We start from the raw sequence: 17,393 nt of genomic DNA on the forward strand, positions 1-17,393 counted from the left end.
ACAAGGGACCACCTTTGCACAGCGATTTGATTGCCAAAGTCTACGGAGGGTGTACATACTCTAACTCAGGGTTGCAGGGGAGCAGCCCCCCCGCCCTCCCCCTTCAAATTGTTCGTGGAGCATGCTCCCGAAATTTGCTCTCGTCGTGCTCCTGCAAAAAAAATTTGCTCCCTGGGTTGTTTCACAATTTTTTTGTCACAAACATGTTCCAAACGCATTTTTTTTCAAAGAAACAAGATTTTTTGAGTAGGGCAGCTTAATATTCAAGCTTATGGTCCTAGTATTGATATGCAATTCACGGTAATGTTAAATTTTTAAAGTAAAAGTGACATTCTCTTTTATCTTTCATTTTCATAAATGAAAGATAAAGGAGAATGTTACTTTTACTTAAATTTTGAACATTACCATGAAATGATTCAGGATGTTTGAGAGTGGTTCCAACCTCATTGGATTTCATATGGAGAAAGTAGAATTTTAGATCTCACTCAAAATCCAACTGACTTATCAGTTTTTCATGATTTCAGGATTGGGGGGATTGCAATGTTTCCATTGGATTTTGTCATGTGCTAGGGTATGGGACTCATATTTAATCAAGAGCACCAAGCCCTCTATGTACCTTTTGTTAGTGACATTGGTAGTCGAACTCCTCTATCATGGCCCTACTAAAAATGTACCCATCACTCAAACAAATCTTGACTTGACATGCTACATTTTTTCTATCTTATGTTAATTGCTTAGAGGGTGATCTTAATGACAAAGATCCCAAGATAGGCACTGATTTTGATGATATGTAGCTATTTGTTGTAGCATGATTTTTTTGGATGCTAGAGGCCATCTAGAGCCTATTTGTTGATGTATTTTCAGCTTAGAGATAGATTACACTCAATGCTATTTTGGATATGTGCATCCTTACATGCTATATAAATGAGAACTTGTAACTTGTGGACGTGGTTGATGAAGATTATAATTTCTAGATGATTGATGTTATATGGTGTAACCCATGTTTTTATGTTTTTTACATCTAATTCATTATTCTACATGTTTGTGTTGACATATATGCATCAAAATATATAAAAATATATATTATATAAAAATTCGCTCCCGTTTCACTCCCAAACTGGAAACTTTTGAAATTGTTGCTCCTGCTTCTGCTCCCACTCCCCGCTTCCAAATAACCTTGTTCTAACTCCCGCTGTATTTGAATCTGTGACCTCTTACAGGGAAGCACATGTTCTCAACCATTAGGCCAACCACCTACTTAAGCTGTACTGTTGGGAATTTTTAACATTTGTCTTCTTATTCTCAAAACGCAGTAGGACTGTGGGGGTGGTGTTCACTAATTTCCACCTTTAATTAAGCATAGTCATCGAAATCAGAAAATTTGAAATTTTGTTGGACACAAAAATTTCTTAGGATATATTCTTTGATTTTTTGTTTTGTTTTGTTTTGTTTTATCTGATGTAAGAAATCACAAATTTTGCAAGCAACTCAGGCAAAAGTAAAATGGTTACCAAGGAGGATTCATTGAAATTATGCATGGCATTGAAGAAGATATCAGAAATTTGGGGTATATTTATTTTTAATCTATTAAAAAAATCTGCTTTCAACCCAACTTATTATTTCAAAATTCACGGTTTACATGATAGTTGTTATTCTGTCCTATTCTTGATACCCAATTGCAACCTGCATCCCTTTCATTTAGGTTCCAGTGACAACTTGAGCTTCTACCTTACGGTTCACTTTCTTTCCTTGTTAAACCTCTTTCTTTACGTCATTTGAATCATAATATTTGGCATCTACTTTCATTACCTCACCCTTGTGGACCCCTCTGAGGGTTGACTAAAAGCCCCCTCTCAAGTTTGCATACTTCTGTTCATCACCCAGGGCTTCCTTTCCCCCTTGAATGAACCTTCACTATCCCTCCTTTCAGAGGTTGCACCATCTTAATGTACATTGTGAAGTTATTATTATTTATATTCCAAGATCGATGTCCATAGAATGCTTTTAAGTTACAATTCATTGTCTCTTACTGGAAACCCTTCTCTCAAGTGCAAGGAGGCCAAAGGCAAATTGTTGCACCTTGAATGTCCATGGAATGGTTTTAGGTTTGAAGTTATTCTAACTCAATGTCTTGTTGGAATCTCATTGTAAGATGCAAGGAGGGAGGGGAAAGGCAAATTGTTGCATCCACGATATACTCAGATAAAGTGCCTCGTGTTGCATCTTGTGCTTCATAGCAGGGGTGAAAGTAGGGCACTGTTGGGTGTTATCAATAAATGAAAAATCAATAAAAATACAAGGACACCAATGTCAAGTTGCACCCAGAAAATACTTACTGCAGTTGTGATAAATTTTTTGTGAATGATTATGAATTGGATGAAAATCAATAGTGCAATTCAGTTTAAACTGACTGAGAAGAAACTGGGTTCAACTTGCAAATGCTTATACTGCAGTTTGAATTTCCTGGATGATCTTAATTGCAATGAATTCTGTGTGCATTTGTACACTTACAAATATCTTTGTTTGATTTTGTACCAGACAATATGATTTTGAATTTTACTGATTAGCATTTGGTAACTCTTTTATGTAAAAACTGAAAAAATTATGGATCACGGTGATATGGGTAGTATTAAACTACTTTAGATCATAACTCAATGTGTCATAGACCTAAAGAAGATAAGATATAAATGGTAGCCTTTGGTTGACAGCTCTCACTATGGTTCAATTACATTTTTTAAACGTTCATCATCTTTGAGAGATAAAGATATATTCATTCACAATGAAGGTGCCAAATTCCTAGACATCAAAACATCCATCTAGAGTAGAACCAAAGAAGGAAGGATAGCCTTTGCTTGCAGGCAGAACTAATTTGAGCTGCAGGTTATTGTTGTAGTACCCCTCATCCCGCCACCATGAGTTGGAGCAGCAGGCCCTACCTTACACAACTCCTAGTCGTCTAATGCAAAATTTTTAAGGAGTACCAACTTTCAATTAGGCTCCACATTTTACTTTCACCAGTTTCAATGAAAATATAAAAATGAAATCCTCACATATACAGTATAAGGATTAGAATTATCTGGTTTGAGATTGGAATCTGGTGGACTTACTTAATCCTCAGCTCCCATCTCAAGTCTCTTTGCATGGACCACAATGCAAAGCCGGGTGTACCTTCTACTTTCCCTGGGATAGTCTTGTTCCTCCCAGGACCCACTGAGCTTCATGTTACACCTGTGGGATGAGAACGAAGGCAATACCAAGGTTCCCATTCTCTCACACAAACAACCCATTTCTTTTGACCCAATATTTTCCTAGCAGAAAATAGAACACCTCCACCTTCATTTTCTCTTCTCTTTATAGCCTTTAAATTTTAACGCAAGTGGCAGATGGCCCATGCAGTTTCTTTTTAATTTGAAAATATTTCTCTTTTCTGCTTTTGATCGAGTAGCAATAGAAGCTGCATTCGTGCTCCTACTCTGTACTGAACTTGAATGTATTTTTAGTACCATTGATCTACTTATCGTGGTCATTCATTGGGATTTACTGATATTATCTTATCTTATCTAATTTTCACATGAACTCCATGTTTGCTTCATGGAAAATCTCCCTTTCAATTATATTTCTTCTAATTTTACTCTACCAATGTGGAACCCATGTCAGTTGTCTGATCACCCTCTTAAAATCCTTTTAAATTTATGTTACTGTGTTGTTCACGTTCATACCCATCTTAACTAATCTAATTAGAACTGAATTGGTTGTTAACATTTCTTAACTTGACTAATGCAATACTTAACTTAGGTAGGTCATTTTATTCTTCATATTTGCACCAAACTCTTTTATCTGTATGTTAATTAATGAAGAGGTACTTGGTTTTGATACTATTTCCTTAGGCCAGGACTTATGTTTTGATATAGCTGGGAACATCAACATTTTCACATATTACTATGAGGATCAACGTTTGTTTCCCCTTGCTAAAATAGGGTTGTACTAACTTTATTTTCTTGTAGCTTACTTGCTATGCTCCAACCTCGTCGAGGCATAACATTACACCCTCACTTAACCCTTAATTGGTCATTACCTCCAGTCCCCCATTAAATGGTGTACCATGCCACTATGTCTTGTCAGTTAACCAAGGAACCTCGTCTGCTCTAAATTTTTCTATCCAAAATCAGATAACAGTGCTCTAAAGAAGGAAATTAAATCATTTAGGTGGAATAAAATCAAATATGCAATTATTGGATTTAGTCTCTACCAGAAGGTTCTTTTCCACAACGCCATTATTGCCTGTGAGCACAAATTAAGCAAACTAGCACATATTTGATTATTAGCACTTTCATAGTATAGCTAATCAAATCATGGTTCCTCATCTTGAAAGGTTCTAAACATTGTTTTAAAATTCAGAATTGGACTCAGAATTTGCTGAGGGTTAGACTGGAGTCAGATCAAAATTTGATATGAGTCAGCTGATGACTCAATTTGTGAACAAACTGGCTTACCGGAAAATTACACAAGATATGAAATTTTTAATGAAAAATATATATAATCATGTACATTGATTGTTGAAGAATGTAACTAGGTTCGATCTTCATAATTGTATAATGTAATTTATTTGTCAAAAGAAAAATTATAACGACTTATTAAAGCATAGGTTTCATGCTTGGGCAATCATGTTTATAGGTCAAAGCCCTCCATTGTAGGCTTCTAGGTTTTATATTGAGTCAATAGAATCATTGTCTAATTTTATTAGACCCTTCTTGGACTTTTGTATCATGTAAAAATAATTATTCTTGAGTCAAATAGGTCATTTGACACCTCCACACCAAGTCGGCCCTATGATGATGAAGTCGGCCTACATTAGGGCAATTCGACCCACAAAAGAGGCTATATATAGACAGGCAGTTCGATCCATTTGCTCACTCACTCAACAAGTTTGATACACAAGAAAGAGAGGCTAAAAAAGGTGTGAGATTCCAAGAGAAGAAGACAAAGTCAAAGTTTTGGGCTATCTTTCTCTCACACGTGTGAAGTTATTGGCTATTCCTGGGGCCGAAATTCTGAAGTCTACTATAGGTCGAAGTTCTACTGCTGGGGAGGTTGAAATTCTGTTGCTGCCATGTCAAAATTCTAGGTCGAAGTTGCTGCTGTTAGAACATCACTTGGAGAAGAAGGAAGGGTTGACTTGGTGATTGGAAGAAGTTCGTGTCTAGGTCAAAAGAAGGAAGAGTTCTAATTGGGTTTTACCCTTATAGGGGTTTTGCCCTGGCTGTTCGCCTACATCTCGTGATCTTCATATACATATAAATTTGTAATTGCTCGATGAAATAAAATATAATAAAGAAGTAAAAGAAGCCAATATAATTCACAAGTAATTATCAAAGAAGAGGAATCAAACCCTAATTACTACCATCATTGATTTCTCAACATGGTATCAAAGCTAAGGTTAAAGATGGTTGGAGATAACTTTGTTGGCTTGAAAGGAAAGGATACTCCCTCTATGGCAAGTTACTTGAAGATGGGATTCAATATCATAAGAATTGTAGGAAGCTGGATTGGAAGGATCTTCTACAACCTATCTAAGAAGGTCAAAAGCGAAGGATTCTTGGCTGCACTTACAAGTACTCTTGATGATGACAATGCATGGATCATTGATAGTGGAGCATCAAGACATATGACGGGAGAAAGCAGACAACTTCATACTCTATCAAAGGAACAATCATCTCATGTAATGGAGCTAGGAGACAACAACAATTATGCAGTCAAGGGTCTTGGATCTACATCTTTGAAGCTGGAGAATGGAGCAAAGCTACACCTCAATAATATACTCTATGTTCCAGGTTCGAAAAATAATTTACTGTCAATTTCTTGTTTAGAAGATAAAGGAGATAGGGTTTCTTTTGTAGATCGTAAAGTCTTGGTTTGGGGAAGGATTCAAGCTTTGAAAAGGCAAAAGTTATTCGAGTTCGTGAAGGAAGACTATATAGAGTTATAACACCATCCCCTCAAGCTCTAGTTCACCATGAAATCAATCCCATCGAACTATGGGATAGAATATATGGGCATATACACAACAAGATCATTCCCTCTCTCAATCAAATGGTAAATGGCATCCTTAACATCAAAGAAAATCGTGAAGGAGTTTGTAAAGGATGTGTTTTGGAAAGAATACAAGGAAGGCTTTCACAAGCATTGATACAAGGTCTAAGGAAATATTAGACCTCATTCATTTTGATGTGTGTGGGCCTATGTCTAACAAATCACTTGGAGGCCATCTTTATTATATGACCTTCATTGATGATTACTTTAAAAAGACATGGCTCTACCTTCTCAAGACAAAGTATGAAGTGTTTGAAAATTCAAGGAGTTTGGATCTGAAGTAGAGACCATAACCAAAAGAAAGATAAAGACCTTGAGATCGGACAATGGTGGGGAATATACTTCAAAATAATTGGTTGCTTATTGTGAAGTAGGTATTAAGAGGGAGCTCATTGTTCCCTACAATCTCGAACAAAATTGAGTTGCAAAAAGGAAAAATAGAACAATTGAAGAATGCATAAGAAATATAATATTTGATCAAGACGTTTCGAAGTTTCTATGGGGTGAAGCGGCTATGACAACAATATATATACAAAATAGAAGTCCTCGTAGACATTTTGAGAATATGACACCTCAAGAAGCATTCATAGGGAAGAAGCCATGTGTGGACCATCTTCGAATATTTGGGTCCCTGCGTACATCCATGTTCTAAAGGACAAGCGAAAGAAACTAGATTCTACAAGCATCAAAGGGATCTTTGTTGGCTATAGTGTTTCTTCAAAGGCATATAGAATCTACATTAAGGAAGGAAGACAAATTGAAGTAAGCAAGGATGTTATATTCGATGAGAATCATGCCTACAAGAGATCCAAGGACATTCTTATTGAATTTGATGACGAAGATACACCACTATTTGAAGAAGAAAAACATCATGATGGGACAACTCCAAACAAGAAGAAGAAGATGTAGGACCAAGTGAACTGATTCAACCTATGATCATACCTAAAACAAGGAAAAAGCCAAATTGGTTGAAAGCTACTCCTGAAGATGCCGAAGGAGATGGAGCTGCTAAAGGAACTTTTAGAGAAAGCAAAATACCAAAAAGATATTCAGGATATGCAACATATACATAACAAAATTGATAGAAGCTGAACCAACTACATTTGAAGAAGCCACTTATCTAGAAGAATAGAAGAAGGCGATGCACGAAGAATATCAATCCGTAATGAAGAATAGAGTCTGGGAAGTCGTTCCTAGGCCAAGGGACAAATAAGTTGTCACTTCAAAATTGATTTACAAAACAAACACGCTATTGATGGAAGTATAGATAAATACAAAGCTAGATTTGTTGCAAGGGGTTTCTCTCAAAAGGAAGGTATAGACTATGAGGAAACCTTTGCATCTACTGCTAGGTATACCACTATAAGATCTTTGGTTTCGCTAGCTGCTACAATGGGATGGAATATTCATCAAATGGACATAAAAACAACATTTCTGAATGGGACCATCAATGAAGAAGTATACATTGAACAACTAGAACGCTTTGAAGTAAATAGCAGGGACACATGTTTGCAGACATAAGAAAGTCCTATATGGCTCAAAGCAAGCTCCTAGAGCATGGTATGCAAGTATGATGCATATCTCTTAAGAATTGGGTTCGTCAAAAGTTCTGCATATCCAAATATCTACATTAAGGTAGTGAACAATGAACTGGTCATTATACTACTTTGTGTAGATGATTTGTTTATTACAGGTATGGAGCATAGAATACAAGAATCCAAGAAAATATTGGCAACTAAATTTGAAATGAAAGATCTGGGACTTATGCACTATTACTTGGGTTTGGAAGTTTGGCATAAACCTGGAGAAATATATCTGGGTCAAGGTAAATACATAATCAAGATTTTATATGAATTTGGTATGATGGATTCCAAGCCTATGACTACTCCCATGATCACTAATCTCAAGAAGATTAGGAGCTCTGATTCTAGTCTCGTCGATCCTACTAACTATCGTAAGTTGGTGGTCTCTCGAGTCTCTAATGTTTCTGGTAAATACAAGACCTGATATCTATTTTATTGTAAATATTCTTAGTCAATTTCAGTTGGAGCCTCGTCATGACCATTGGATAACTGCTAAGCATATCCTTAGATATCTCTGTGGCACTACACATCATTGCCTAAAATATGATGGAAAGGAAGCCAAGTTGACAAGTTTCACAGATTTAGATTGGGATGGCAGTGAGACTGATGGCAGAAGCACTATCGGTGGATGTTTTAGTTTGGGAGCTGCAATGATCTCATGGATGAGTAGAAAACAAGATCCTGTTGCATTAAGTAGTGCTGAAGCTGAATACGTTGCTGCTTGTGAAGTAGGAAATGAAGCTGTTTGGTTGAGAAAACTCTTGTTAGATTTGTTTGTAAAGCTTCTAGATCTTACTATAATAAATTTTGATAATCAAAGCAACATTATTAAGATGTCCAAAGACCTGTATTCCAAGGAAGGACAAAGCATATCAACAAGTACCACTACATTAGAAGTTTGGTACAAGACCAGGTCGTAAAGCTACAATATATTCCAATAGATGAATAGGTAGGCTGCGTGCTGACAAAGTCTCTTCCAAATCAAAAGCTTGAGTATTTTAGAAGCATGCTTGGTTTGGATGATATTGCAAGCTTAGTTGATAACGAGAGGTGAAGCATCAAATGGGTCATAAAGCTACAATATATTACAATAGATGAACATGTAGTTGATGTGCTGACAAAGTCTCTTCTAAATCAAAAGTTTGAGTATTTTAGAAGCATGCTTGGTTTGGTTGATATTGCGGGTTTAGTTGATAAAGAGAGATGAAGCATCAAATGGTGGATGCTTGGGAGGACATCTGGCTGGCCTATGTGTGTTTGATGTCCTGACCCCGAAGAGGGAGGGTGGCGTTGGTCTTGGAGGTCTGACCTTGGATACATACCTAGATCCCTGGGTTGATGGTTAGTTAGTAAGCCTAATGGTACCTAGACTGGCTGAAAACTTTAGTCCATTATAGTCCCACTTGGATAGATAACCCTAGTTAGATATCTAGTCTGTGGCACTGAGTGTTCGTGAACTCTTCATAGTTCATGTGTTTTTGAGATCTTCCACACACACACACACACACACACACATATAGTTAAGAGGGAGTGTTGAAGAATGAAACTAGGTTCGGTCTTCATAATTGTATAATGTAATTTCTTTGTTGAAAGAAATTTTATAATGACTTATTAAAGAATGTGTTTCATGCTTGGGTCATCATGTTTATAGGTCAAAGGCTCCATTGTAGGCTTCTAGGTTTTATATTGAGTCAATAGAGTCATTATCAATTTTATTAGACCCTTCTTGGGCTTTTGTATCATGTAAAAAGGATTATTCTTGAGTCAAATAGGTCATTTGACACCTCCACAACGATTCGACCCTATGATGATGAAGTCGGCCTACATTAGGGCAATTTGACCCACAGAAGAGGCTATATATAGACAAGCAATTCGACCTATTTTCTCATTCACTCAACAAGATTGATACACAAGAAAGAGAGGTAGAAAAAGGTACGAAATTCCAAGAGAAGAAAGAAGGTAGAGGAAGAAGAATAAGTCGAAGTTTTGGGCTATCTTTCCCTCACACGTGCGAAGTTATTGGACTATTATCGGGGCCAAAATTTTGAAGTCTACTGCAGGTCGAAGTCCTCTTATTGGGGAGGCCGAAATTTTGCTGTTGCTAGGTCAAAATTCTGGGCGGAGGTTGTTGCTAGGAGAACATCACTTGGAGAAGAAGGAAGGGCTGATTTGGTGATTGGAGCAAGTTGTGTCTAGTTCAAAAGAGTCTTGGACTTTCTCATCTTGTCTTTGTATCTACTAGAGGAAAAGTTCTGACTTGGTTTTCCCCTTATAGGGGTTTTTCCCTAGTTGTCTGCCTACATCTTGTGTCTCTTGTTCTTGTGATCTTCATATACATGTAAATTGGTAATTGCTTGATGAAACATAATATTATAAAGAAGTAAAAGAAGCCAACATAATCCACAAATAATTATCAAAGAAGAGGAATCAAACCCTAATTACTACTAGCATTGATTTCTCAATATTGATGTAAGTCCAAACCACTAGGGACCAAATATGCAAAGTCTGCTTGTGTATATACCATGGAAGGGTGAATATAGGAAGCTCTGAATTGACCTTCCATACACATTAAACTTTTATAAAACCAAAAACTTTGAATATAATAATAACAATGCATTTGATAAAAATTAAGTATCTAGTTGAATGACAAAGCCGAAGATGTAGAATGATGCATTATTGATTTATATTATATGTTAACGCCAAGCGTTGCTAATATAGTGAATTATGATGCTTTGAATATTATGTAGGTCACAATAATGTCTCATTGGAACTATTTAAAATTGGCTTTTATTTGTTTCTTATTATTACATAACCATGAGATTCTAGAAACACCTAGAAAATCAGAAATAGATTTGGCTGGGGTGAAATGACATGACAATAGGTGGCAGGTCAAGCCAACGATAGATGGACATAAAATGGAAATACCATTTCATGACTTGCCAAGCAAGCAAGCAATGTCCTCATGAACTTGATGAGGCCACACCTTTACGTACCATCCAAACAATAACTACACATTTAGCATGCCCCTCTACCCATTTATACAGCTTCCAACAATTATTATTCCACATCTTCCTATTGAGAAATTCAATCCTGACTACTATTTGAGTTGGCCTATTTAGGGGTTGATTTGCCTGCAGAATTCTTTTGATTATTTATAATTGCTGTTTGCATGTTTTCTGCAGAAAAGCAGAGCTATCAACAAATATTATTGGCTTCCTTCATTCAATTCCTAAGTGAGAGAGACTGGAAAATTGAATTAACTGCTGCCAGCGATGGTTTCCTCAAGGCTTCTGGCCATCGTGGTAAGAAATCTGATTACCAGGAAGCAAGGCCTTGCTCCCAGTGGGATGCAGAGTGAATTTTAGGTTGTACGGCTGGTCTGACCAGTTCTCTACCAAATTGGCTGGAATAGTAGCCAGAGTACTTCAAGGGCTGGTCCGTCATCCTTTAGGGTCAAACTGGCCATTTTTTAAAATACGGGTTTCAAGAGCCTTCTAGTCATCCAACAGGTTGGCTCAACCCTGTTTCTTTTTTAAATCTCAAAAAGTGGGTCAAAAGGGTGGGGCACTATAATAGTAATAGGCCTAATTGATGCACGATCCATTGTCAGGGTCTTCAAAGGCTTGCCATATTCTATTAACCATTAGTGTAAATCTATTTGTAAAATAGACTTCAATCTTCAATGACAAAATGCCATTAATATAAATGTGTAAGCCTTGGCAAAATAATAATGTAATTGGTTTTCTGTCCTAGCTTTTGTCATATTTGTTATAGATGGTTACTTGTTTCTTATTGCCTTTTTATAAGCTGCTAGTCACCGAAGCACAACACTTAGCTTTGAGATTTGGTCGAGCCTGTGTGCCCCTTGGGATAGTTTATCCCCCCCATAGGTGGCTCCCACCCTTAGCCCCTCCCCTTCCCATGAGGTTTGAACCTGAGACTTGAAGGGGAGTAAAGCACAAAGAAACCAACAGGTCTACACCCTATGGTTAGAATTTATTGATTTATAATGTATTTTTTCGAAGAAAAAGTCATAATTTTATTCAACCTGAAAAAAGGAACAAAATTACATTCTGCAGATGCTTAAGAGCATTTGATCATGTCAACCCTTCGGCTGATGAGCAATAAAAAGAAGTCTGTAAAAAAATACATAATTTTTTTAACAGGAATGAGTACTCTTTCATTAAATCTGTGCTCGGTTGAGGCAAAAACCTGAGGGATTTACATTGCAGAAGAATACTAAACTTCATGACTAGAGAATGCTGGTTGTAACAGTGTGCAGATTACATACAAAACCACAATACTGAAAAGTACTCTTATTCTACTATTGGTATATATCCGACAAACTTAGACAAAAGAACTAAACATTTAAACCCAGTCATCTCATATCTAACTTAGGGAAGAGGGTCCGCTGGACGATTTAGATCAATTTCCATGTTCACTTCTGTCTTGGCTGATTGGTTCATTCTTCTGAAGTTGAAGATTCACCATGATGCTGCGAAGTGCCTCCACTTTGTCCTCCAGGCTAGCAATCCTCTGATGCTGACTCTCCACATTATCTAGTGTGTTGCTCTAAGAGGTGCAGTGCTGATGGAGCATTACTTGTAGGTCATATAACTCGGCCCTTATCTCCGCAAGTTCCATTCTGCAATGGTTACAGGATGTTGAAGCCTAAGGGCTAGAATTCGCAGGGCCACCCATTGAATTGCCCTTTTTACACTCCCTTCCGGAGCCACGGCTAGTGCACTGCTCTTGATGACCCCATGGGCCCGACACCATGGCACCCAAAGCCCTTTCCAAAAGAGTGCCACTCACGCGAGAGGGGAATTTGTGCACTCTTCGACTACCTGGGGTGGTAACTACTAATGCAGAGAAATTAACACGAGACCTCAAACCCCTTCCTAAATTGAATAATTGAAGCACAAGTGTTACTAGAGAGCCAAACCCGGACAAGTGCCTGAAGTGAATTGTTCTGCAGAAAATACTCAACCCTTCAGAAGGCTCAGCACCTTTGAGCTCAACAACCCACCACCACACTGCCCGCAGCTTGGGACCAGACTCCTCCCTAGCCTCCAGGATGAAGCATACTATGAAACCTGGCGCCTATTTATTCTATTCACCCATCAGGAGGAATGTGCGGGGCTGGCTTTCATCTGCAAATTTACCAGTGTTCCAACGCATCTTCATTATCGATCTGCTGTGTGAAATGACTCCTCCTCCATGCAGCCGGGCCTTCATATTAACTGTATAATTTTGTGCAACTAAGGGAGAAATTTCCATCCTTCCTTAAAAAAAAACACTTTATGAAGCGAATTATTTCCATGTGGCACCACAAGTGCTAGGCAGGCTCTTCTAGATGGTCAATTCGACTTGCCTAGAAACTTACCTGATGGCTAGTTGGCTTTCATTCAGTTCACATGGTGGCTATATAAAGAGGTTAATTCACTTTCCCTGATATGTAATTCGATCATGCACACTTTGCTCATCCAATCTCCTATGCGAAGGTATTCAAAGAGATGTTTAAGGGTCAGATCGAGTGAAGAAATTTATCTTCTATCTTTTATTGAGGACTGTGATTTGGTTGTTCATTATTCTGTGATCTGAGCTCATTGATTGGTCAAAGATTATAACTGCTTCAGGCCTGTAACTAGGCCGAGATTTACTTCAGATCTGCCTCCACAGATCTAGATCTGATACATTTCAGATCTGCCTCACACAGATCTAGATCTGAGCCACCTCAGGATGCCATTTTAGAATTGTGATCTGGTCTGAGCTTATGCCTTCACAGATCTGTATTCTATCTCAAGTTTGAGCCTCAGAAGGGAAGATCTGAGATCTGTCTCTGTGGTATGGTGAGAGGATCAACCTCTTGTTTCAGATCTAGCTGGAAGACATTGTGAAGAAGACCTTAAAACTTGTGGAAGCTATTATCAGTGGCAGATCTCTTATCATCACTGGTGATCTCTTTCACATTGGTGATAAAGTTCTTGCATCAGTATTTTATCTCTCTCACTATTAACAGATTCATTGGAAGCCTATTATTTCGTTTCATCATTAGTAGATCTAGTGGATATTTCTCTCGCATTTCTGGAGATTTCTTTCTTGCATTATTGTTTGGCAGATTTCATATTATTGGCAAGATCTCTATCTTGTATTATCATTGGTGGCAGATCTCCCTTGTATCAGATCTCACACTTCAGAAGATCTGTCCTAGTTTAAAAAGGGGTAATGGTGCTGTCATTGAGAAAATGGTTTTGTACTCTGCTTATGTATCTTTGTTGAACATTTGATGAAGATCTAATAGAAGAATATCCTTAAAGGGTTTTCCCGCACAGTGGGGTTTTTCCCTGGTCTTGGACCAAATCTGCTGTCTTACTGTTCTTTGACTGTCGTCTATATGGTTATTGGTTACTGTCTGCACTTAAAGGTTGAAGATCTAAGTTAATTAATTGCAAAATTTAACATTAACCGACCGCCTAGTCCTCGCCTGAGTGATTAAATGCAGTACTTTGGATAAGCTACAACACACAGGATACATACATTTTTGCATTAAGTGAATCCAGAACAGGGACACTGCACTTTGAAATAATACATTTGGATGAATCCAAGACATGAGGGCTGCCACGTTGAGCCTGCTGGTGGCTTCTGATGCCACCAGGCATGGGAGATCCATCATGGAACAATTATTGAACTTGATGTCAGAATGTTTTTGCAATGTATGAGCGGAGGGAGTCGAGGTACGAGAGGAATGACGATGATAAGGAGTGATTATACATTGATTCCAGATTGAGATGGGTTCTTATATGTATGAATATGGGATTATGGCTAAGCATAGATAACATCAAGGCATAGGGAGTTGGTCTACCTCACCGTTTACTTTAGTTTTACCTTCTTCCAGCAAGCAAGCCTTATGGCCATTTTATCCACATCTGCATTGAGGGTCCTTAGAATGTGAAAAGGTTGCAAGGTAGAGGAGGATATGATACCTTTGATTCAAAAAGTAACAAACTGAGCCCATTATCTCTAGGAGAGGAGTCGGTTCTCAAAAGGCGGTTTACAAAAAGGTCTCCCAGAATGCATATGTCCTTGATTCCTCTTTTATTAGTTAAGAGAAGACCCAAATAGAGTCCATAAGCTTCTGCCTGATAGTTGGTTTTCCTACCCAATCCCCAAGCATACTTATCAACAATTATTCCTTCGGGATTAGAGAGAATCCCCCCCACTTCTGTCACATCTGTAAAAAATTACATAAAATTAGCTGAAGTTGAGTGATAAAAATCACGTAACTTCTCCTATTTCTTTTTCCTTTTTCTGAACCTTTTGGCAAACCCCATGGCTGGGAGTCACTGTTACCATTGCCAATTCATTTCCATCTGACTTATTGATTTATAATGTGTTATGAGAGATTCAATCTCTAATTGCATATTGCTTCTCGTACAGCTATGTAGAGCTTGCATAAGTCTTATGTGCTCTGTTTTTGTTGGCATCCGTCCTGTTGGGTCATTTGATGACACCTGATGTCAATAAACAGCTTTTGATTTCACTTGTAGTAATGTTAACTTTAGGCAACAATGGTATGTTCTATGCTTTAGAGCAATTTTACTTCAATTTCTTTATTAGCCCAGTATCAATATTCAGATTAGCGATCACATCAACATGATAGTAAAATGCAGATAGAATATAAACATAAACAGTAGAAGACAAGCCAAGACAAGAGGACACAAGATGTGGCCCCAGCCAGGGACAAATCCTTGATCAAATCTTCTTTTAGTCTTCAATAGTTCAGCAGAGAGAGATAGTACAATTTACAAGTCAGATAATTTATAACAGCAGCAAAAGAGCCCTAATCAGAAAAGTCAATGCTGGTCAACAGGGCAGATTTGACCCTCAGCAAATCGGTCAACTTCAGCCTCCAAACAGCAAGATAAAACAGCCCTCAAAACATTCAAATTCACCCCAGTCAAAGTCTGGTCAAACAGCCCACCTGCGGTCAGCCTTAGCTGCAGTCAATGTTGGTCGACAATCAACTTTTAGCCTTTATTTCTGTGCCCAGAAATGTGGCCTGCCCAAACAGAGATAGCCCTCATAAAAATGCAGTCAAAGGAGGTCAACGCATGCTGGTCAATGCTTGGTCAAACTGTCCAGAAATTCGGTCTCTTGAAATTGCGGCCTCCTGAAATTTCAGACGTGTGGAGAGAGAGAGGCTTAGAAATCCATACCCAATCAATGAGAGAGAGAGAGAAGTGTGAAGATGAGTGTGTCCAAATGAGGTTAAGTCACCTTCTATTTATATGCAATATTGAGGATGAATAGACGTGACGGTTGGACTTCTGAGCCTACATAAGATTGTTGGCCAATCTTGACAATTTGACCATAATCAAAATAAATTCATAACTTCATTTGTACATGTCAGAATCAGATGATATTTAAATCAATCCTACACTTCTCGGAGAGAGGAATCCAAGAAAAATATCAGCTGTCATAAATAAGATGACCCATGTGGAGTTTGGCCTTAGTTGCCAATTTTAACAGGTAACTATGGACTATTTGAATCCCACTTCTATGGTACATATTTATTAACGATCTGAAACACAAAAGTGGCATAATGCAAAATTGTTCAATTGATTAAATGGAAATAAGTCATGGCAGTATCTTTCAGAATGCAATATTAGTAAGGTATCTAAACGTAAAATTTTAATAAGGCATCTAAACCTAGTGACTATGAGATCATCACTATCCGGGTGAAATAAAATATGGACCATGCTCTTCAAAATCCAACTGTGAGCACCATTTATAACTCCAAGGTTTTGGCATAGGGCCTTGTCTTGAAGGACCATCCTATAGGCTTTTATCATGTAATTAGGGAGTAGCTAAGAGTTTGTAGGCCCAAGAGATTGGGGCCTTGCTTATCCTCCTACATTGTGTATGCAGTAGCCTAAATGTGTGATCAAAAGGCCCTTGTTTTGTATCTCAGAATAATGGGAGGGTATATTGGTATTTTTGGCCTAAAATCCAACAGGGCTCATTTTGGATTGATGGAATTGCAGACATCAGATGTTAACAATGCACAATCTGGTTGCAGGAAGGGAATTCAAGGGTTGTAAATCCATTTCTGTTTTCAAATGCAGCAATTCCACCTATCCAAACTTGCAATTTCAGCAAAATTTGCCTGGCTGGATTACAGGTTGCAGGAAGGGAATTCAAGGAATCCATTTCTGTGTTCGAATGCAGCAATCCCACCTATCCAAACTTGCAATTTCAGCAAAATTTGCCGGGCTGGATTACAGTAAGTAAATTTATAAATGTCCAACTAATGACCACCAAAGTAGGTCAATGGGATTGAAGAAGAGTACAGTAAGTATGGCTACAATGTGGGAGTGCTAGCGCATCTCCTAAAAAATGCTAAAAATAATATATAGAGAAAAAGAAACCAGTGGTAGTGCTGCCGTGATAGGTATATAAGAGACCATGGTATAATACTAAATACTCAATAGTCTGCGGCACGATGCAAAGTAGTATTGGCCTGCTAAAAAGGAATGAGTGAGTGAGATGGTAAACTCTGGTAAAAAGGAATGAGCTAGAGATGTCAAGTGCTCCGAGTCTAATGACCGATGGTGAAGGAGGCGAACTGGGTATAGGTTATCTGTCAAAGTCCCCTGGGGCCAGCAGTGGAGCTGACTGTATGATCCTGCGGGGGGATGTATGAACGAGGAATACTCC

At 38.0% G+C, this 17,393-nt stretch overlaps 1 protein-coding gene across 1 annotated transcript in view; it reads left to right on the forward strand.

The window, feature by feature from the left end:
- Nucleotides 1-17,393, forward strand: part of LOC149240745 (T-complex protein 1 subunit theta-like) — an 83,054-nt gene that overhangs the window by 40,447 nt on the left and 25,214 nt on the right. The window lies entirely within an intron of this gene.

Source organism: Pinus tabuliformis, chromosome 8 (genome assembly GCF_031772625.1).
Source record: "Pinus tabuliformis cultivar Carrire ecotype Pingquan chromosome 8, CPIR1, whole genome shotgun sequence".
NCBI lineage: Eukaryota > Viridiplantae > Streptophyta > Pinopsida > Pinales > Pinaceae > Pinus > Pinus tabuliformis.